The 24,020-nt window shown below is 41.3% G+C and overlaps 1 protein-coding gene and 1 non-coding gene across 2 annotated transcripts in view; both read right to left on the bottom strand.

The window, feature by feature from the left end:
• Positions 1–24,020, bottom strand: part of PRKCE (protein kinase C epsilon) — a 425,910-nt gene that overhangs the window by 348,920 nt on the left and 52,970 nt on the right. The gene's annotated exons all lie outside the window — the stretch shown is intronic.
• Positions 1,682–1,753, bottom strand: TRNAA-UGC (transfer RNA alanine (anticodon UGC)). Its single transcript has one exon. It is a non-coding gene; the product is annotated as a tRNA-Ala (tRNA).

Genomic DNA, 24,020 nt, shown 5'->3' with positions numbered 1-24,020 from the left:
GGTAGCACTGGATGAAGAATCAGCCGTGTGAAGAATCACACTTTGTTATGCAGAGTAAATTAGTAATATTGATTTATAAGAGGCAGTTAATGAGAGTCTCTTTAGTTTTGGTATGTTGATGACATTCTCATTGCATCTGTGACAGATGGTTTCAAGTTTCACCTTCCAGAAGTCTCAACCAATCACTTTCAAATGGTTGGTTGGAATGTGAGGGGGGAAAAAAGAAAGGAGTCTGGCAGTTTAACCCCTGGCCAACTGACAGAGTTGAGTGTTGTTGGCTTTTGATGGGAGAAGGATCAAGATGTCTGTTGATTAGGCAGGGAGCCCTTTAGATATTTCAGGAATTTTGCAGATAGGTAGGGGTTGTGTGCGGATCCTGTCAAAAACAGTTAAGTCTTTTTGTTCAATCCTATAAGTCTGAATCAGTCAAACAAGAAACCTCCTTTGCTGCTGTTAATGCTTTCTCAGACCCAACTCTCCAGTAACTTTGCTACTGTAATACTGAGAAGGCTGGAAACAAGGAAACCAAAGAATTAAGCCAAGCCATGCAGACCATCGATATAAACCATTTTCTTAGTTGTTTTCATCAGGCCTACAACGTGGTTCCTTTAAGCCTATAATCCCTTCATAAGAGGTCAAGTGAATCCTGGGTGGCACCCTGAATTCAGGCATTGCCCTCACTGGGAACAGAAGACTAGGTGTTCTCAAATGCTTCAATTATAAAAATAGAAATATAAAAAATTAAAAAATAAGTGTGTACTGTGCAAAATTTTATTCCCTAGTTTCTAGGTCTGGGGATGGGATATTGTCACAACATCTTGTTCAATATGTTTCTGGATGCTGTTGTCGTGGTCCAGTGCCAGACAACTGCTGCAAAGTGGTAGGCAGAAAAGAAAATGACACTGAAATTTGACAAGAGTGATATGAATTAGTAAGGCAATATACCTTAAAGGATTGAACTCCCCATATTACGTTTAACTCAGTTAAATGCTTATGAGAACTGCAAGATGCTTCTTTGTAAGCAGAGAAGCAGGCACCACAATGGCTAAAAATGCATTTTTTTTACCTGCATTTAGCCCAGAATATCTGGTCCTATTTGGAGATAGCTAATCTGGCCATACCAATCCATGCTACGGTAACGTTTAGGCTTGACTTTAGTAACACGCTCGATCTGGGGCTGCTATTGAAGACCACTTGGAAACTTCAGTTTAGTACAAAACTGTTATTTGGGGCTAGCCACTGGGACCACATTACTCCCATTTTAGTCTCTTCATGCCTCTCCTTGTATGAACCTTGTGGCAACTCTGGTTGGCACAGTAATGCCTTTTGTCCCCACCTCCGGCGCTATTACTTGCTGTCTATTTACAGGCTTTCTTGATAGCTGTCTCAATTTTGTGTAAAAGCCTTCTGGAAAAGGCCTCCACTTTGATATTTAGGAAGAGCTGCAAAACACTCTTGGAAGGGCTTTTGTGATCCTCTAATAAGATCATAAAGAGAGATATTAACTGTATTTTCACTTTGCTGCATTTGTTGAATTTTGTTTTAGATTTTATTCAGATGAACCCATGAAGCTGCCTTTTACTCAATCAGACCATTGGTCCATCAAGGTCAATATTATCTATTCACGCTGGCAGCAACTCTCCAGGATCTCAGGTAGAGGTCTTTCATATCACCTTTGAACTGGAGATGCCAGGGATTGAACCTGGGACCTTCGGCATGCAAAGCAGATGCTCTACCGCTGAGCCACAGCCCCTCCCTAAAGGTAATGTAATTATTGTATTGTTGTTGTTTTTAATTATTTGTGATTATATATTGCTTTATTATTTTTAACTACCTTGAGATCTAATCATTTTGAGAACAGTGAGTGTATAATGTTCAAAAAATTAACAAATAAATAGGTCCTTGGCCACAATACAGTAGTCAGGGACGGGGCGGGGGGGGCAGTGGAATCATGTGCCAGTCCAGATCACAGAAGGATGCCAGCTGGATGAACTGATGCTTCCAGTTGGGGAAAGATTAATATTGAGGCAAACCTTCTAGAGGCAAAACATATGCTGTACCACTGTGATATGGCCTCTCCCTTACATGCAGCTGTAACTGGAGACAGTAATTGCACAAATAACAACATCTGTGTATCCACTTCTTCTCCAAAAAATCTAGAAGTACCAGTTCACTATATCAATGCCTGTATCCAGTCCCAGTGGGATCAAGCATCTGCTAGCAATAACATAGAGAAAGAGACTATTGCATAAGATTCACCAACAGTATATACCAGCCTACTTCTACGAAAAGCAATCATAGGTCTAATTGCTCTTCTAATCCTATGTTCAGATATGTACACAGAAACCAATCCCATTAATTTAAGTTAAGGCTCCATGCACAAAACTATACAAAAATCCTAAATCTGTTACATTGTGGGGTTATTTCTTGAATTTGGATTTGCTGAGCTCCATTTCTGTAACATTTCTAATGTTCGAATGTTAAGCCCACTCAAAGATGAATTCGCAATAACTCATCTCTTTTACCTTAGCTTTGGGAACTCAGGGCTAAGAACATTTTAAAAACACTTTCAGTTGGGACTTATGCCCAAACATCCATAGTCAATGCTTACACAAATGCCCATCTGTTCATGGCTGAGTGCCGGCAGCTCAAAGCTGCTGAGCCCACCCACATATACAGAGAATAGCTACCCCCCAAAAAATCTGCCTTGGTTTGGATCACATTCATGTTTAATATTGACAGGAACTCTTTGGCAGACAGAATTGCAAGTATCTGAACTCAGAAGTGCCGCTACCAAATGATCTCCTGTACTTGCTTATACAAATTCATAATTCTGCAAACATTTATACTTGAACAGTACAAAGGAAAGGATACAAGGATGTAAAGTTTACATTTCTCAGACATTCAGACTCCTAACAGGACCTGTTGTATTTCAGGAGGAACATGGAAGTTTGCAATACTCTGGATCATAGGAAGGATCAGGATTTTGTTCTCATTAATTATTTGAGTGAGAATGCATATGGTAGTACCAGTCCTGACACCTTCTCGTGCGAGTTCTTGCTCACTCACTGGTTGAATGTGCTTGAACTATCCAAGACCTAGTGTTGTGTGCCCATACCTGTCCCTTCAGCTCTTCTTGCACCCAGCCAAGGCTTTACTAATTCCCAGCACTTTTTGTCCATCGCTGCTTTTCAACTTGGAAGTGAGCTGTCACTGAGGATCACTACAATGTAATCACACAAACTGAGGCTTACTGGACCATTTTGTTTACCTTCAGAAGTTACCAGATAGGTAGAGACCGTACTTGCTTACACCCAGTGAGCTGATCAGAACTGAAGAACTGAATCCATGCCTCTAAGGCCATGGAGCTCTACTGATTCTTATGTTTTACTTTTTAATGGTCTGATTCAGACTTGACAACGGTTTTTAGTATGAGGTATCTACTAGATTAGTCATCTGATTGGTATTGAGATGGCATTATCGAACACAGGATAAGCATGATATATTTGAACACCATGGACAGAGGTTTCTTCTCTTCTGGCTCTCCCCATTCCCCTTTCCTCTCATCTGCTCTGCATTCTCTTCTTCCTCTTCCTCAAATATATGAATCAGCTGTTGGACCTTGATAATTTAACCATGCTTAAGATTTATCCCTCCATTTCTGGAGGACAAGAAAAGGAAGAAAAAGAAGGAGGACAAGAAAAGGAAGATTCTGGATATGTTCACCAATGATCTGGTGATGTCATTCTGCAGTTGCCTACTTAACTTTTTCCCCATTACAAAATCTGCAAAAAAAGAGAGAAAATCCTCTGTAACTGAATTAGGAAGATTCCACTGTACCAGGTGTGTTGCAAAACCAACACCTGGGACATATCTCTTGTTTATCTTCTGCGTGAGCTGTAATTGATTGGAACCTATTAGGCTATGCAACAAAATATAAAATAATTTATCTGTTTTGTTACTTCCATTATCTAACTTCAAATATCTTCTGTATTTATGGCTTTAATGTTCCATTAAATTACCAGAAATTTCCCACCTCTCCATAGCTTGAGGTAGCTTTCACCATATTCAAGTTGTCAATCATAAAACTATTCAATTAAATCAATATACAAGCACAAAACATGTATATATAATTACTAATAGCAGGAGTGACTATCCAAAATACAATCAGACAACAAGGATGAAGCTAATATCTTCTCTAAATAATGTATTTTAAAACCTCTTCTGAAAGTCAGAAGGGCAGTTTTCATCCAGGGAGCTATACATAAAACTGTCTTATACTGAGTAGGACTTTTGGTGCATTATTGTCTATTTCACTGGAAGCAGCAATCTGAGATCTCAGGAGAATGGTTAATTTCCCAGTCCTGTTATCTGAGATTCTTTAAATGGAGTTGCCATGGATTGAACCCACGTCTTTCTGCATGCAAAGCATATTCTCACTGAGGCACAGCCTTTCAACAGCATTCAGGCCAAAACTGTCAAGATCCTGGCTTAGATCCAGCTAGCATAAACATAAATGGATTCGTGCAGTTCTGCTTATGCAAGATTGAGTGCAACATCAAGTGCATATATATTATAGTGCCCAGAAATTGGTTGCACATCTTGCGCAAGTGGAAATGCAAGTGAGGATACAACAAATTTGACTTACTGCAAGCAGCTACCACATTCCTTTTCTTGCATTTCAGCGTATGGAAAAGCTCTAGCACAAGCAGAATTTTTCCACTGGATCCAACACCCTATCTCTGAGGATATTCTTACTTCATGCAATGGAGGTATCAGAGCACAGCCCTAAAAGATTGGCAAAGAGGCTCATATGGGGGACACACACTGAGGATACAGCACTCAGGCCAAACACCAGCACTTTGAGTTGGATCCAGTTCCTTATTGATTAATTTGTCAAGTAATTATCTGAATTGGGTCTGTATCAGTTAATCTGTTAAAAGCAAGGCTGGTGAACTCAATGAGCGCCAAAAAGTTGGTTACACTCGCAGATGTAGAGATAAAAAAGTGACGGCATACCAAAAACAAACAAAATTATTGAGTTTCCGATCATAACTGTAAAGAATGCTATGTAAAACTATATGAGATGCATAAGACTGATGGAAAACTGTATGAATAAAAAAGAAATTCCTTTTTTCTTTAAATGGAATTTAAAGAATTCCTTTAAATAGTGTCCTTTCCCATTTTGTCTTCCTTACAACAACCATATGAGATAGGCAAATCTGAGAGACAATGACTGACCGAGGGACACTAAGAGAACTCCAAGGCAGTACAGGGATTTGAATTAATGTCTCCCATATCTTAACCTGACCCTCGAATCACTGCACCATGCTGGAGCTCTCTTTCCTTCCCCGATCTCCTTTCCCTTGCAGTGTTAGCAGTGCAAGGTACACCTGGGGCACCCTGTGAAATAAAATCCTCAGAGTGCCCTGACTGTTTACTTTCTGGCATCCTGAGAATCACATTCTGAGTGTGCCCCTCAGACCTTCAGCTTTTAAGACAATGGGGGAGGCAGAGGGGGGATTTACACAGTCTGCTGCTATTGTTAGAACCACAGAAACAATAGCAACAAAGTAAGTTCTGCTGTAGGGGGGGAGAAGAGGATAAAAACGATGGAGGAGTAACATTTAATTCTTTTTCACATTTCATTTCACTTCCCAAAGAAAATCAGCCCTTTTGTATTCCTTAGGAACAACTGTATTTCCCTACTAATAAGTGTATTTAGAATGTGAAATTGTGATCCTCCTCCCCAAAAATGTATAATGCTGCATATGCCTGTAATGATGGCGAAACATCACATTGAGAGAAATAGAGACTTGGAGAAAAAGGTTCAAATCCTCTTCCAAACATTGGACCATGTTAGGAAGCTGTTAGGGTGGTGAACAAGGCAAAGTTTATAAAGCACCTTTACACATCTTAAATTATGCTGCTAAAATAATACACTATAGCAATTGATGTGCCACTGATATAATGTAACCCAGCAATATTTTGTGACAGCTGCAGGTAAACTATCCTAAATACATAAATCCTGGTCTCACAATTGGACTCTGTGATGCTCCTTACTGCACGCTGCTTGCCATATGTTTCCCTGTCCTCTTCACTCCCTGCCCCATAATCCTATTGCTGGCACACTAGATTGCCCAGGAATTCATTCCAGCTCACAAACGAATGGAATAATGGATTCTTTGCCCTGGTCTCATAGTTTTAGAATGAATTCTGGAACAAACAATGATAGCTCTCACAATAGGGATATTATTAAAATTTATTTTAACTACACAAGAAAATGCAGAGACTGAAATCCACCGTCTTTTGAAAAGAAACCTAAGAAACCAGAACATAAAGCTAGTTTTGTTTGTTAATATTCCCCGAGTAATTTAATACTACCTTTAATAAATAATTATGTTTTGCCCACTCTTCTTTATTCTGGTTTTTGGCTCTGAGTGATGCCAGAGCTGTAAGGGACTCAAATACCATTTTGCATCTAGCCATGCCCTAACAAAGCAAACCCCCCAACAATTATGAGCCTGAGGGCTTTTTTGACATTTTGATAGGGCATAGTAAGCGCCTCTCCTAGTGGCTACCACAGGAGGCAGAGCCAAATTTAAAATGGCTATTGCATGAGGTGGAACCTTGTACCTCCTGGAGGAAAGGAACCACACACGAACTAAGGAAAGCACAGGTGCTTAACCAATCTTCCTGATCCTCCAGAAGAAAACTTTTTCATTTGAACAACATTGAGCAGTCAATAACAAGCCCTGCCTTACAATGGCCCCACCCTTTTGCTGAAAAGCTTGGTGGGCGCAAAGTGAAATAGTGGTGATTACCATGGCACCTATGGGTGCCACATTGACAACTCCTGCCCTAAAAAATGACCATCCATGCATAAAGGCTGTAATCCTGTACACTATTGAAATCAACTATATGCAGGACAATTTCCAACCCAGGCCAACTCATCCAACCAAGTAGCACAGGAGTGGAGGTGCACCTCAACTGCAAAATACAAAGAATAATTTAGTGGAGAGATGGAATGCTATAAAGGAGCACTCAGGACACAGGCCATACCTGTTGGGCCTCTCACATGAACTGAGAGAGCAACATTCCCCTGCAGCTGGAAGTGACTGGGTAGGTTTGGGGAAGTGTGAAAGCAGTCTTCAGAGATGTTTGTCTGCCACTATTTTATTTATATCAATCACATACTGACTGATTGCATCTCTAGTTCACCTTTCTGGAAACTCAAGATGCACGAATACTGTTCCCACATGGTCTCCCTTCTGGGCACTGACTAGATCTGGACTTGTTCAGTAACGTGGTACCTTCAGACTATGATCCACAATAACTTTCCACTGAGAAACCTTTCTGTCTCCTGCAAAACATTTTGAAATCCATTGTTTTATATCATAAACACCCTCAGTATGTGTGCGTTTGGGGGTGGGGGGGAGGCAGGAGCAGGGAAGAGTCTCACAACTGCACTCCTAAAATAGGTCTTCCCTTCATTGCTGGCAATGCAGAGGCTAAGATTTCCTGATGGGGAGGGTACAGAAGCCCTTTTTCTGGCAGCCTAAATATTTCTGTATGTACAAAGTTTTACGTATTGAGGTAAACAAAAATTGATTCCTATGCTTGATTATTCTTAGTGTTTCCACTGCATACAGCAGCTTTAATAATAACCCCAACTCTACAGAGACATAATGCACACATTCATCTCTGAAGTATTCTGCAAGGCTGAGACACTGCATGTTTTAACACAGAATATAAATTCAACACTGCTGAAGAGCAACGACATTTCTTTCCCCACGTCTGAGTCCCCATTTCTACATATTAGTATGCAATAGTTCAATCTTGACGTGATGTCTTTTATGATGCAATGTTCTAGTGAAAGACAGCAAAAGTGAGTATAATGACATGATTTTGTGTTTAGCCAAATATCATAACAGGGATATTGGCATACTCTCTTGAAGCCTTGATTAAAGAGATAATTACTTCGGAATTTACTAAATAGAACACGGCCTATTTTGCCTGTTATTGCTAAACTGTGTATGTACAAGGAAAGTACTACTATGCATGTGTGATGGTCGAAAGACAGAGCAGTCAATTGCATTTCTCAACTTTGTTGCTTCAGATGACAGATTTTTTCTATTCATTGTTTCATGCCCTTGAAGGACTCTACTGCCACCACATTCTCACAAACTACAAAAGGCTTGTTTCTGAATGTTTGATTGAACTTAACCATTTGAATCTAAGTTGCAGTGTTTCATGTGTCTATCAAGAATTAATTTTAAATTGATCAGTAGTGGCAAGGATAATACTGGAATGTTACTGGAAATCTTGTTCTGATGAAATAGAATGGCTATTAAAAAGTATGGGACACAATGAAAATGGTGAAATGGACAGCTTTACAATGTTCTAAGAAGTCAGATAAAGGAAATTATGTTGGCAATCATTGCTATGTTAAATAGAGACAGGTTAAACTAGACAATGTTACGGTAGGTTATAAATTGTATTTATATGTGTGATTTTGTCTCTTAGTATAATATTTTCATGTTTTGTATTTTGGAATAATTTAAATATGCATGGCATTGGAGTCAATCCAACTCATCCAGTTTTTTTTTACTCATCCAGTTCTCCTTACTTCACCTCTGTCCAACATAGTACCAGCCTAGTCTTTTTGTGTGGTCAAAGAGGACCTTTGAAAAGCTGTCTGGATTCAACCTATTCAAATCTATTTTGATGGATCTGGAAATTTTCTTCCAGTAGAGAATGGGAGAACAATTCAATAACAGCATTTAAAGAGTTAATAAATGAAAACCAATTACATTCTAAATAAGATTTTTTTTGTATTTTGAGAAACAACCTTTAAAGATTTTTTTCATTAATAAAATGATGTATCATAAAGTTCCAGATTTGTACTATTTTGCAAAGAGATGTAGATATACTGAGTTACTTACATAAGAAAAACTGTGGTGGGAGGGGGAGAAAATCTGCAGAAGAAAACTGAGCAAAAGAGTTTGCCTCAGATACAGTTATGAAAGTTAGTTTAAATATTAATAATAGCAAACAAAAATAAAAAATTATACCACAAAATCTATGATTTTACAGATACAGCATATGCTGGCACTACCAGTATTTATAAGACTTATTTCCCCCCCAAAAAATCTGGTAGGCATTTCTTAAAACAGTTTCTGAAAAGGTTTCTGGTTTGGATTTAAGAAATGATGGATATAGAACAGCCCCTGGAACCAGAAGGTATGTCATTAGCTTATTTTAAAATAATTAGGAAGGGTCAGAAGAAAATTGTGCTCTGTTTACTGGCACTGGCAAAAATGGTTTAATAGCCAAGTACTGGAAACAGATGCTTTTCCTGTCTATATTTGCTTGGTTAAGATTTGGGATATTGCTAATATAATGAAATTATCCTATATGATTAAATATAGAAAAAGCTCCATTGATCATTAAAATGTCTTAATTTGTTGGGATAATGAGGCTCTTATTAACTTCTTACCATGTTACATATTATCTAGAATTCTAAATTTATATACATGGATGTGTGTGTTTCTTTACGCAGGCCACACTTGAGAACTTAAAATACTACAAATACACTGTATAGTGCCGGATCCTACCATTCAGTTTAGTGATAAAGGGTATGATGCTTGTTTCCTGGCCAATCTGTCAGTAACACAAGTAGTAGAGAATGAGTGCTTAGCCCACAGGTTTTTGATGTGAGGCTGGTGCCATCCACCAGTCCCATTCAAACAACTCAGTTCTACCTGCCACTGATCACAAATGCCCTGAATCCTTCTTTGTGGCTCAGGATCACTCTGGTTGTAGTTGGCCTTTGTTTTTCTGGCTCAGATCTAGTTATAATCATGGCACGCATGTTGTCTGAATCATTCCGTACAAGCAGAAGGCACATTTTGGCCCATTACCATAAACCTTTCATAGTATGTTGAAGAGAGGTGCACAACATGCAGGAGTCAGAAAAATTTGTCACATGCTTGACTGTACTGAGGGGAGACAACCTTTCCATTCTACTCCAATATTAAACCTGAAGAGCCAGTTTGGTGTAGTGGTCAAGAGTGCAGGACTCTAATCTGGAGAACCTGGAGAACCACTCCTCCACTTGAAGCCAGCTGGGTCAGTCACAGCTTCTAGGAGCTCTCTCAACCCCACCTACCTCACAGGGTGTTTGCTGTTGTGCGGATAATAATGACATACTTTGTAAACTGCTCTGAGTGGATGTTAAGTCATCCTGAAGGGCGGTATATGGAGACTGAGCCCTACAAGGAAAGGCTGAAGGCCTTGGGAATGTTTAGTTTGGAGAAGAGGAGATTGAGGGGGGACATGATTACTCTCTTTAAATATGTGAAAGGCTGTCATTTGGAGGAGGGCAAGGAGCTGTTCCAGGTGGCAGCAGAGGGTAGGACCCGAAGCAATGGGTTTAAATTACATGCACAAAGGTACCGGCTGGATATTAGGAAAAACTTTTTCACAGTCAGAGTACTTCAAAAGTGGAATCAGCTGCCTAGGGAGGTGGTGAGCTCCCCCTCACTGGCAGTTTTCAAGAAGAGGCTGGATGAATACTTGTCAGAGATGCTTTAGGCTGATCCTGCACTGGGCAGGGGGTTGGACTAGATGGTCTGTATGGCCCCTTCCAACTCTATGATTCTATGATTCTATATAAATCGAATGTTGTTATTATTATTTTTATTATTTAGTAGTATCCATACTGTGCCAGTAAACTTCCATGGTATGGGAGGGTCAGCACAAACACAGACAAGATCATGTTCACTCTATGGAAGAAAGTTGTTGAAAAGGCAGACAGGAGTGAGTGTGAGGCACGAAAAGACAGAAAGAAAAGGGGGTAGGTTGCAGTGAAAGAGAGAGTGTTGAGGAGAATACGTAACTGGTAGTTAGCTCAAGGATTACTTTGACTGTTCATGCAGTCTGGGAAAGCACACCCTGACTGGCTACATCAGTTGGCAAGGCTATGCTTAAATTACTCCAACTAATGCTGGCAATAATTTTCACCACTAACTTGTCCCCTGGTATGTATTTCTAAAACCACAGTATAAGAATAGGTTTTAGCTTTAGCTACAATATTGCACAGGCTGCCTCTGATGCAGTCAGCCTATCAGCAACTGAGTGAGAGAAACCAAAAGCCTTCACACTTCAAAAAGTAGCAACAAGCTCAATGTCCTGAAAGCAGGCCCTATATCTGACAAAGATACAGGCATCAGTGTTGGGCTTAATGGTCAAAGGAGGGTTGCCAAATCTCCTGCTATGGCATGAGACCCCCTGCTGGCAACCCACTCTTCCTACCACCACTTGGAGCAGGGGAAAAAAATCATTGATGTAATGGTGTGATGTCACTTCTAGGGCAAATCTGGAAGTAATGTCAGTCCTCCCAAGCAATCATTTGAGAAAACCATACAGTTTCCAGCAATTCCTAGAGAGGACTGATGTCACTCCCAGGTTTTCCTTGAAAATGATGTGATGCCATTGCTGATGGCACACCATATGTCCCTACCACCAGACTCCCTAGGCCAAAGTAAACATGACAGCACAAGAACCATTTATTTATATGTGGCTCTGCCCCACATGTATGAAGCATGGGTTTAAGGGATTAATTTTATGAGGAAAAGAAGTAGACAGAGGAAGGATGCTAAATCCACTCTCCCATGGCTCATCTGCCTATAGCTTCTCTTCCATGAGATCTTCTCCCAGGCAGGAGTGAGTTTGGCTGAAGGAAAGTGTTTTCAGAGAACAGACAATGAGTAAATATACCATGAGTGGAGGGAGGATTGCACTCTTCACTTGGTCTCCCTCCTCCAACACACACATCTACTGTAAATGTGATAGCACCAGGTCCATTATTAAAGAGGCAGATATGCCAATTCTAGCTTAATCAGATTCCCTCACAGAACACACTACTCACATAGGATGGCTTTATAGCTGAGAAAAGACCTATGGCCTTGCTTTGGCATATTACATCCCAGAAATTTGTGTACCTCATTTGCCATTTAAAAGACTGTTTTTGGTCTGCAATGCGAGCCATCCTTTATAACTTAAAAAAAAAGTATGGCTTGATTTATACAACTGTTTTAAGTGTGCATGTTGAAGTCACTATGGCTCTACTAAAATACTATTCTTCAACACCAGTTTTCTACTAAAACTCATTCCCTTCAAGGTTTCTCATCTGCAGGTTTCTACATTCTTACATCACTGCTTAAGGGTAGTTTTCAGTAGGAAAGAGATAGGTGAGGGAAGAATTTAGCACTCTCTGCAACTTGTCCAATCCAGTACAATCTACTCATTTACACATACATACTACCTATTATGTTCTGTGATTAACAAATATGGCATTTTTTTCAACCTATGAATTGATTTGGGGGGAGGGAGATTCTGGCAATTTGCATCAGAGTTCTAACCTCTGAATGCTCCAATACCAGGAACACCTTCAAAAACTGGGTTTTGTCGGGACAGGGTGAGTAATGAGCTCGCCATATGTTAGAACATTCTCAACAGACCATTCTATTGCGCCGATTCTTCCTATTCTACACCACCACCACCTTCAGTCAATGTGTGGTAAAGAATGGCAGAGTATCAGTACATATGAGTAGATACATGAGTGGCATGAGGGTCTTAGTGGGTGGTTAGATGTCACCAAATTCCTGCTAGTCAGCCTCAGTCCCCCATTTATGGAACAGAGTAACAATCGTTACCTATGTTAAGATTTGTCATAGGAAACTGCAACACTTTATATATTAGGAGGGCAATATAAAGCAGTATCACTACTGAAACCACATGTATCCATCCACATGTGTGCTTAAAAATGCCCAGCTAGGAAAATGTTAAAGTTACGTTTTTAATCCCTAAAACCTAAAACATCTGGAGATCATTAAAATATGTGGGATTTTTTAAAAAAAGAGTTGGCATTCTGAGAGGGGAAGCCTCGATGCCAAGCTCTCCCAATCTGTATTGCAGGAGTTGATAATGGAAAAAGTGACTGGGCCCTCAACAACAAGGTTCATGCAGCACAATACCAATGGCTAGATAAAATTGCTGCTTGTTTAACTGACAGCCGCTTACCTACAATATCAGGCAACAAATTTCCATTATAATTCTGTGAAGATAAGAGTGTTCTGCCAACACAAGCTTCATATGAAAATCCTCACTTCTCCTTCTTCAGTTTTCCTCAGCCACACAGCAATCACATTTTTATTAATAGTTGCATGCAGACCCTTTTTAACATTAAAAAAAAATCAGACTTGCAAATAATCAGATGCTTAATCACTTGAGGAGAATGAAAATTACCTCCCTGTGATTTTAGGTGAAGAAGCATCACGCACCCAGAAAAGACATAACTATTTTATGGCATAGAAGCATTTCATAGACTTATGCTGGCACATGGGCTAATAAAAACATGTTGTGGGCAACTACCTCACAAATCGTTTTGGGGAGATTTGATCACTCTATGACTGGATTACATAATTGTTCTTGTTGCTACTTATATGCACATAAAAATAAAATTTTAAAATCGATATGGACTAAGAATTTCTGTGGATTCTGAGAAATTTCTGTGCAGACATATATAAGGTTGGACCCATCAAAGGTTAAATACAGATGACAAGTTTTCAAGCAGCAATTTACCATTGTAAACCAGACACCTCTGTTCTCCTGCCAGTGGAGGAGGGAACCCTACTAATATTTCTGCACCAGAAACTTGGGGAAGCAGGTGAAAATGCTACTCATCACTCACGAACAGCTTAAAAAGTGGTTATATATATTGAGAGGAATATGTTAGCACTTTGGAAATGGTCATCTGTGCCACCATGTTTGTTGTAAAAAAGTGTAGATTTTATCCTTTTGAAGAGTGCCAACTGGGTTGGGAAATTCCTGCCAATTTGGGTAGAGCCTGGGATGGTGGGGGTTGGGGGCCTCAGAGAGATATAATGCCACAGAGTCCACCCTCCAAAGCAGCCATTTTCTTCAGAGAAATTAATCTCTGGAGTCCGAAGATCAGTTTAAATTCTGACACATCTCCAGGCCCCACCTGGAGGTTGGCAAGCCTAGCTTTGGGGGTTGTTATCTTGCAAAGAAAGGGGAAATGTGTGTTGCAATTTCTAGGTGTAGTTGCAGGGAGAGATCCAAGTAAGGCAGATGGAGAAAAGAGAAAGAGGGTTCGTTCCTGGAATACGAGGCAAAATACCTAATTTAGCCAGTGGGAGGGCTGGTCCTCCTGATCACATACTATAATGTCATGAACTGAGGCTCAGTCAAGCTCCAGGAATCTGTGCTTAGTTATAGGGAGGCGCTACAGGAATGAAACAGTGGTTCAGAATGTGGCGTATTCAAAATTAGGTGATTGTTTTCATATCCTGGAGAAAGTTTCTGCCGCTGTCAAACTCTGAGTCACATGAAGCAAAAGGCGGGTTGAGGGGGGGCGGAATGGGTTGACAGAGCAGCTGAGCCAAGAAGGAAACCGAAACCAAACTCCTCTGGAAATGCGTTTGTGTAAATCAGTACTGAACTGGGGGGGGGGGCGAGGCGGGAGGAGCATGCCAGAAGGTTAACTTAGGCTTTTCCTCATACTGAATGCAGGACAGAGGCTCCCTCAAGGCAAGGAGCAATATAACTTGTGATTCATGGCTGTTTAATCATCTCACAGATTAGAAACAAGGGCATTGTCTCCTGAAAGAACAATCATGGAGTGCCATGTGTTTAATCACAATGAATATAGGGGTGGAGGAGAGAAAGGCATATCTGAAGGTCATACAAGGAGGTGGGATGCATACAGCGGAGTGAGTCTCCAGGCAGGCAGACACAGCACATGACCATTCAAGCTGCAGAGGGCTATTTCCTAAATTATGACAAAGAACCATATCATTTCCAGCACCATAGTGCTGAACGCTAATTTTAAAACTAGTGCTGTTCTCTAGTAGATGCATTCCAAATTTCTGATAAGGGAGGAGTCTCAAGACTGCGGGAGCAACAGCCTCATGTAATTCACCATTGGCTGGGCTACAGCACTTCAGACTGCAACGTTGACCGATCCAACACACTGGGAAAGTAGTTATCTCAACCAGTGATCTGCCTTTTCATTTACTGCACTTGTTGTTTCAGCATCTCCAGTTAAAAGGATCAGACAGTTTGTATCATGCAAGGCCTTGACCCTGGGGAGTTTTTGCCACTCAGAATAGACAATATTGACCTTGACAGGGCAAGGGTCTAACTTAGCATAAAGCTGCCTCATGTGTGCTAATCAAGTACTCCAGAAATGCTTAACTTTAACAATGCTATGACTTTAGGTGCTTCCATAGTGTCTGAGATATCAGCTGGTTGGGTGCCAACTTTGAATTTCTTTTTTAAAAAATAGTATATGACTGAACCATGTGACAGAATTTTTAGCCTAGGCTGCATCATGAATTGCAGAAGATGACTGCTATACAGATCCACCCACAACATTCCATGGCATCACTGCACAATGTGGAGATTGTAGGCAGAAAAAAATGGGCCTAACTGAACAAAGGTAAAGGTGGTAAATAGCCATTGAAGTGAATATGAACCTTCAGGTGACCAAGCAGAGCAAGATTTTTTTAAAAAAACTTGCACCCAAGATTAACTAACTGATATGTACAGGCAAGTATGCTAATACACGGCTTACAGCACAATCCTGAAGGGGAGGCTGAAAGTGCACAAGGAACCAATTAGGAGTTATGCCGCATAACCGCCCCCCCCCCCCATGCCGGTGCAGCAGCCCAGCGCCGCTCTGTCACAGTCCTCCACTGGCACTTGACCATGGCTGGACTCCAGCATAATCATGCCGTACGTCCATGCGCCAGCAGCGGGGGGCGGGCCGGAGGTGAAGCACAAGTTAGTCTACTCCCTAAGCAGTTTTGAACCTGGGAATGCCCTCTGTAGTGGTGAAAGGTTACACTGCGAAAAACTATAGCGTGGCCCATAGGTGCCCACTGTATGGAGGGAAAGTCGTTCCCCCTCCACATCTGGCCCCGCTCAAGTGGCCTCGTGGAGCATAAGAGGCCAACTACCACAGAGGCCAATCTATTTATTCTTCCATGGCAGCAGAGCCCCTATTCCCACACCCAATCAGCTCCTCGGGCACCCTACGTAACCTCTGACTGGGCACCCATGACCTGAGGTAAGTAGGGAGGTGGCCAGAGGCTCTGCCTGGGAGCCCCCTGCAAGGCAGGAGAGGGTGCTTGCAATATTGGGGCAAGTGTGAGCAGGGGAAGTTTGTGAAATTTGGGGCATGCCTCACACTTGCATATAGAAAGAGAGCCTCATCCAGAATGGCTGACTAACAACTACCACCCAAGTTCCCTTGCAGGTTACCTGCCTCCTGAGTCCTGGCTTGGGGAGGGGCAAGGGCCCACTGACAGGTAAGAAGGAACTGGGGAGGTGGCTGCCCCAGCTTGCTCATTCACACCGACGAGGTTGATGCAGGGATGTGGGGGCAGGGTGTCAAGCGACATCCTGGGATCTCTGGGATTCCTCCCCCACAAGGCCAGACCACTCTCCCTTTAGCTGTTTGTGGAGGCAGGGATGTATTCTGGGAATCTTGTACAGGGGATGGGATGATGCCCTCCCCCGAGCAGTGTCTCTTGTCCTAGGGGCCATGATTACACTCTGGAGGCCGTCATCCCAGCACAATAGCACAGCTTTCAAGGTCCACTCCACAGTCTCCTCACATCTTTCCGATGCAGCCATGTATTCCACTGGAGCTGCTGCAGTCAATAGGCATTTGTGGCTCCAATCATGTCCAATGGGCCTTCCAGCCACTCCAGGTTTTCCAATGGACATTCTCATCATTCATTTCAGAACTCGCTCCCCGCTTACCTGTACGGAGCTCCCTTTCTGAGAGTTGGGGTGGCTAATCCTGGGTGCTGGGGGCTGTGGGTGCAACCCTCATCAGGTCCCACTGCCTTTCTGGTCTTGCTTTTTAAGTAGGAGGTGCATGATTCTCGGATCGGTGGCAATGGGGAGGGAGTGTTTGCATGCGAGTGATTCTTCAGCTGCCCTTGTCAGGAATGGGGGTTGGACCAGTGGGTGGGCAGGCACCCTTTCTGTGTGACTCACCCCCCCCCCCCACGGAGCAGGGCTACTCTTGAGGCAGGGGCCTCTGTTGGAGTGCGGCAAGCTCAATTGCGGGGGGGTCTTTCTGTCCTGTGCACCCACTCTCTGCAGGGCAGGAAGTAGCATTGGCAGCTGGCAAAGGTAAACGTGGCCCAGCCCACATTCTGACTATGCCTTTCCCTGCCACTCATGGTGCTATCAATTGCAGCCACCCTGCAATTGGTGGATTCTGCTGACGTTGCCAGGACAACTAGGGAGTATTCTCTCCTGGCTGCACGATGCTGGGCTTGGCTGCTGGTGTAGCTCTCCCACTAAAGTCCTGGGGGAGCAGACGAGCAGTACCAGAGGTATACCAGTGCACAGGCATTGGAGGTGCGGTGGGCCTCAGGATTGTGCTGTTATTTGTATAAGCTGCATATTTACTCAGTGACACACCCAATGACTACCTCAAACAATCCTTGGCAGGAATTAGCTATGCTGGTTGTACTTTTTTGGGCAGAATGCAGATAAAAGTGGCTCTAGAACCTCTTAGGACATGTACTTGTACAGCAGTAAACAATGTTCTCAAAGTACAACCATTGAATCCTGAACACTTAGTTTTGCTTCTGCAAACAAAAAAGTACCTGAGGTAGAAAAACCCAGAAATCTATACATCTGTCCCTTTTGCCACTGGGGTAGTTTTTGAACCCCAGCCTGTGCAAAGTACTGAGGTGGGGAAAATACCCCACGACTTTTCCATAAAACACTGCTCCAGGAAAGTCTTTTGAGGTGCTCTGGAGAGACAAATCCCTCCAATGACAAACTGATGACTCTTCCTGATAAATATTTACCTCACCTCAGAGAGATATTTTTTGTGACAGAAATTTATCCCACAGCACAAAAATGTTAGAAATTACTAATGTTATGTATTTTGTTTTCTTAGATGCTTTCATTTAAAATCCATGCTTTCCTTTAAAATTTCCTTTAAAATTCATGAAAGTTTGTTGGTTTTCTAATATCTTTAGGTTCAAAACATAGTTTTTGTTTTTCAAATAACTGGAATTTGGCTAGGAGTAGAAATATACCCCAAAGGAAATATATATAACTTGTTTACAAGTTCTTCGAGGGTTCAGCACCAGTAGCTAAATGGACTCAGGAAGTCTAGTACCCTATGCGACTACTTATAAAATGGCAAGTACTTGCCTAGATGACAGAAGGGATGCATTTATGATTTTGCTGCAATGTTTTTGATACCATGAGCAACTAGGGCTCAGGGACATAGTATTGTCTTTAGAACAGCAGGAATCACAAAATGTACTGTTTGAAAGCACGTCTGGGTTCTTTTACCCCCTCCTAGGAGTACCACTGTGTATTAACTTTGAAGCATATGTACAAAAGAATCAATATACTAAAAGCCACAAATAATATACATAAGAAAAAGGTTAAGATTGGAAAGTATCACTAAGTCATATCTGATACTACTTACATTGCAACAGCACAGCTTATGCAGTCTACTCACATGAACAGTGTAACATTTAGGCTTGTTCCTTTCCTTTTGTGAACACAACTGAATCATAGTTGCTATTTTCCAGTTCATAGAAAGGACTAAATGATTTTACATGAGTTCATTGGTTCTACAAGCACACCGCTTGCCTGAGCATTTTATTGTAGGGGAAGAAGAGTAAAACGTCTTCCGGTGTATCATTTGAAGCAAGTCGCAGAAAGGAAGCTCCAACTGTACTTGTAAAAGAAGCACTTTCTTCCATCATGGAAATCAAAAGGGTGTACTTGGGATTCCCAGGAGATCTCCCACTCACTGGACAGACCCACACTTGCTTAGTTTCATCAAGTTTGCTGCATTTAATACTTTCAAGACATACCCTGTACAGGAGAGGTTGCTTTCCAAGGAAGAGAGTGCTGACATACCATGTTTCTCTTTGGTAAAAGCAAAAAGAGGCCACAGACCCATATGGGATGTCACACTTGAATTCAGCCTGTGCATCCAGTTCTGGATAAAGGAAAGAATGGAAAGGAGATGAGTCACTTGATCACAGAAGCCTCTTCACACCAATAGGCCAGAGTGGTTCAAGCAATATTCTCAGATCACCAGGTATGCACAAGTAGGAGTTTCTGATGTGGCTAACTCTGCATTCACCTTCCTTCCATTCTGATTTGTTTTATGCTACCCAGAACTCCACTGGAGCCAGGTGTATCTGCTCATGTGAACAAGAAAATGAAGTAATTCCATTAAGTAGCCTGTTCAATTAAGTTTCATACAACTTAAAATGGATTATCCATATATCATATCATTTTTAAATATATTAACAGGCAAAAAGTGTCCTTAGCGTCACTTGGGAAAATAGCTGAATATGTTTTTATAGATTTAATGCTCCACGCTTGATTCTGCCCCCCCCCCTCCCCAATCTCACCTTGCTCCAACTTCTCTGTTTCATGTGAGCCCATCCATTATCAGCTGGCACTGTTTAGCTCCAGTCCTGCTTTGATGAAGGACAACAAATTAAATTTGTGAACCTGGGACTAATAACAATCTTCCCGGATATGCATGTTACCATTCTTTTCATTTCTGTATGCCCACCAAGTAAGATCTGAATGTGTAGTTCTGTGTGTGATTTCAATATCATGAAATCATGAGATGGTAATGGGATGGATGAGGGCTAATAAACTGAAGCTTAATCCAGACAAGACTGAGGTGCTGCCGGTTGATGACAAAGCTGCTTAAGGACTGAAGAATCAGCCTGTTCTGGAGGGAGTTGCACCTCTCCCCCTGAAAGAAGAGGTTTGTAGCTTAGGGGTACTGCTGGATTCCTCCCTACAGCTGGAGACCCAGATCTTTTCTGTGGCACATAGTTCCTTTTATCAGCTTTGGCTAATATGCCTGCTAAGGCTGTTCCCTGAAAAGTATGATCTGGCCACAGTGAGCCATGCTCTGATTACATCCAGATTAGATTACCATAATGCGCTTTGTGTGGGACTGCCTTTGAAAACAGTACAGAAATATCAAACTGCAGCAGCCCAGCACTGAAAGGCCTGTAGTGGCTGCCTATTGCTTCGGGTACAATTCAAAGTGCCGGTTATTCACTTTTAAAGCCGTAAATGGCTTGGGGCCAGGGTACTTGAAGGACCACCTCTGCCCATGTTATCCAGCCCACCAGTTAAGATCTGCCTTACAAGCCCTGCTCTGTGTGCCTTCAAATCAGAGGTGAGGTGGGTGGCAATCACAGACAGGGCTTTTCAGTAGTGGCACCTCACTTACAGAATGCCCTGCCCTTTGAGGCACTAAGCCAAATACTTCTCAACAGCCAGGCTTTTCATAAAGGGGTTTTAACTCTTTTAGTCTGGAAACTTATTTTAAGATAAAGTTTCGAATCCATTAGCATCTTAAAGACCAATAAGATTTCCAAGGCATAAACTTCCAAACACTAAGCTCCCTTCAGTTTCTTGCCTGGAAATCTTGGTCTCTAAAGTACTACTGAACTTGAATCTTGCTCTCCTACTGCAGACCAACATGGCTACTCACTTGAAAATGTTATTTTAAAATGTCAGTGGTCTGTTTTTATGGTCTATGTTTTTATACTTGACTGGATTTTTAATGCTGAATTTTAAATAATATCTTTTAATGGTTTGTTTTATTATTTTTATTTTGTGAGCTGCCTTAAGCAGGTTCCTGGACAGATGACATAAAAATTCTTAAAATAAATAACTATGTGCCAGACTAGCAAACTAGGGCACAGCATTGGCTTTCCTCCTACCCAGACCTCATACTGATATCCTTTATGCTAACAAAGGAGGATAGAATACACTAGCACTCCTTTGCACAGCACATGATAAAGTTGGAAGATGCAAAGAACTCTCATAAGTTCCCCATTGTCCATTCTTGAATCTTGACTCAACAAGCAAAGGAAAAGATAGGATGCCAGGTGGCACAATTCCAGGATGATCCGAGTATAATAATGAAATGTGTCTCCAATTTTGATCAAAAAACCCCTTGAACCTCACTTAACAAAAGTCTAGGAAAACGTGGTGCAGTTCAACAATGTTCTTGCAGTAATTTAACGTCTTCTAACAAAAGACAATGTCCCAGCTGATCTATGCTTATTGTTGGTAGCAATATGAGTTCTAGTGCAGCGATCCTCTATAGTTTGGCAAATGTTCATCCCTAGCCTGTTATTTAACCTTCTCTATAACAAGCCAGTGTTGAAGTAAATGATCAAATACAACAGCAGTGCAAGACCCATGACCCAACATGGACTCATGTTTCATACGGCAACATCAGGAGCATCACTGGTGTTCCAAAAAACATATGGCAACTTTACTGTGACTGTTAACTTCCATGCCAAGAGCTAAAAGAAATTATTAACTACGACTGGATTCTTCATTATCTTGCTTCAAACCTTTTCAATGCATGCTATAAACAGTGTACAAATGGTCAAACTTAAAGTTTGAGAAGGAGGGGAGCTCAACATGCTATAATGCTAGAGTACATCCTCCAAAGCAGCTATTTTCTCCAGGGGAACTGATCTCTATAGTCTGAAAATCAGTTTTAATTTCAGGTTATCTCCATGCCCCACCTGGCAACCCTGTATTCAAGAGAATTCCTGATCTCCAGAGTCTGGGCACTGCTACTGAAATGGCTCTGTACCTAATGACTACACACTTCACTTTTGAGATCAGGGGCACACAAGCCCAAGTCTGTTGATTATCGTAACTGATGAGCACGCTTATCTAGGATAAAGTGGCCCAAGGTCACCCAGCGAGATTCCATGGTAGAGTGGGGATTCAAGATCCTAGTCACTCTAGCCACTATACCACAATTACTCTGATCCTAGACCATTTAGGACTTTAAAGGTCAGCACATGAGCTTTGAAATGGGCCCAGATACAAAGGGACAGCCGGCAAAGCTATTTCAGAAAATTCCTTGAAAAAAAAACTAGTCAGTCATCTTGCTTCTAAATTTTACACCAACTCAAGCTTCCAACCATGTTTTGGCAGCCTCCACCCATAAAAGATAAAACACTTTCCCACTCCTAAAGACACCTCTTCTCTGTAGCATTTCTAGTGTGTCATTATTTCTATCCTTTCGTTCTACTTAGATGTGAATGGAAAGTTAATCATTGCCAGTATCCCTGGCAAGTTATTATGTTAACTTCCAAACTAAGCACTTCTTATTTGACACAGTGTTCCTGCCTCCAGTGACCAAATTCTCAGTATTGATTTTCCATTCAACTGTGCTCTCAACACCTCATAAGCATTAATATCAGAGGCAGTAAACTATAAATGTTTTAATATTTTCTTCATTAATTGTCTGTGTCTGAAATTATTCTGTTTCCTTATTGAGGAATTAGGAAACAGTAACCAAGGAGCTGAATTTTCAACTAATGAGGCACTTTAGAAGCAAATGGCTAATATTCAGCACATGTATAATCAGACAAACACACAATCTAGACCACTCCAAAGATCAATGAAGCATGTGGGGATCTTGGGACAAACATTTTCTTCTCAACAGAATGGAGTGTAGTTGCCACCTCCTACCCGTGAAGACAAAAGATACTAAAAAGAACAATAAAAGCAAACTCTCTAGGTCTGGGAGACGTTATGGACAAGGCCCCTCGGTCCATATCCTAGGTCGCTTCATTTACCTTGGCAGCTACAAGGAAGTATCACTCTCTTGCTTGCACTGGCTTATTGCTTACAGAGGGGTTTTTACAAGTAAATTATCTGTGGTTGTTGTGGGGATAATAATAACATACTTTGTAAACCACTATGAGTGGGCATTAAGTTGTCCTGAAGAGCGGTATATAAATTGAATATTATATTATTGTTATTGTTAAACACAAACATAATCAACAATAAGCAGAGGTCACATGTTATTATTGATTGGCCTTGATTGATTGGCTGATGCAAGTTTCCATTGGAGACCTAAGTATCAACCAGATATCGGCGTAATATGTACGCTGTTCCAAGTAATGCCATCTTTTGCAGTTATGTAGGTGCTATGTCAGAAATCTGCAGTTTTTCCATATGAATTGTAAAGTTTTTCAAGATGGTTTCAAGTGCCCCAATGACAATGGGGACTACTGTTGTAAGCTTCATCCATAGACGGGTGGTTTCTATTGCCAGATCTCTATATTTAATCCTTTTTTCTTATTCTTTTTCTTTGACTCTGGCATCCATCATCATCACATTCAATTTATACACCGCCCTTCAGTATGACTTAACACCCACTGAGAGCAGTTTACAAAGTATGTCATTATTATCCCTGTGAGGTGGGTGGGGCTGAGAGAGCTAGGAGCTGTGACTGACCCAAGGTCACCCAGCTGGCTTCAAGTGGAGGAGCGAAGAATCAAACCCAGTTCTCCAGATTAGAGTCCCACACTCTTAACCACTACACCAAACTGGCTCTTATTATTACTATTATTGATATTACACTGAAGAACTATGAAAGCTGCTACTCTGCATGATTCTGGGCCACCAAGTGATGTCACAGTTAAGTTAACTTTGTTCAAGGAAGTCAAAAACAAGTACCGTTTCCTTTTGGACCACTTGAACTATCACATAGTTTACTAGTTCCTTTTCTCATTGCTCCATATTTCTTTTCTCATCACTAGAGGTAGTTTCACTTTTTTGACCTGAAACTCTCCCATTTTGATTTTGACCCTTCTTTGTACAAATCAAACGTTATTCTTTATTTTCATACTAGCTTCAGTTTCCGCATATGATTCCTTCCCCAAAATGTACACATTTCAATAAATCAGCCTTGCACATTTTATGTATATTATACATTTTGTTGAACATATAAATAGCATGTAAATGACATGTAATCAGCATTATGTATTATAAATTAGCATTATATATTTTATGTATATTATACACGTGTTGCCCATATTATGGTGGCAGAGAGCTCTCATCAGAGCTGACATACAGCAACCCCT

This window comes from Eublepharis macularius, chromosome 1 (genome assembly GCF_028583425.1).
Source record: "Eublepharis macularius isolate TG4126 chromosome 1, MPM_Emac_v1.0, whole genome shotgun sequence".
Classification (NCBI taxonomy): domain Eukaryota; kingdom Metazoa; phylum Chordata; class Lepidosauria; order Squamata; family Eublepharidae; genus Eublepharis; species Eublepharis macularius.
The sequence above is the reverse complement of the archived record's forward strand: the minus strand, read 5'-3'. Positions and strand labels throughout refer to the sequence as shown.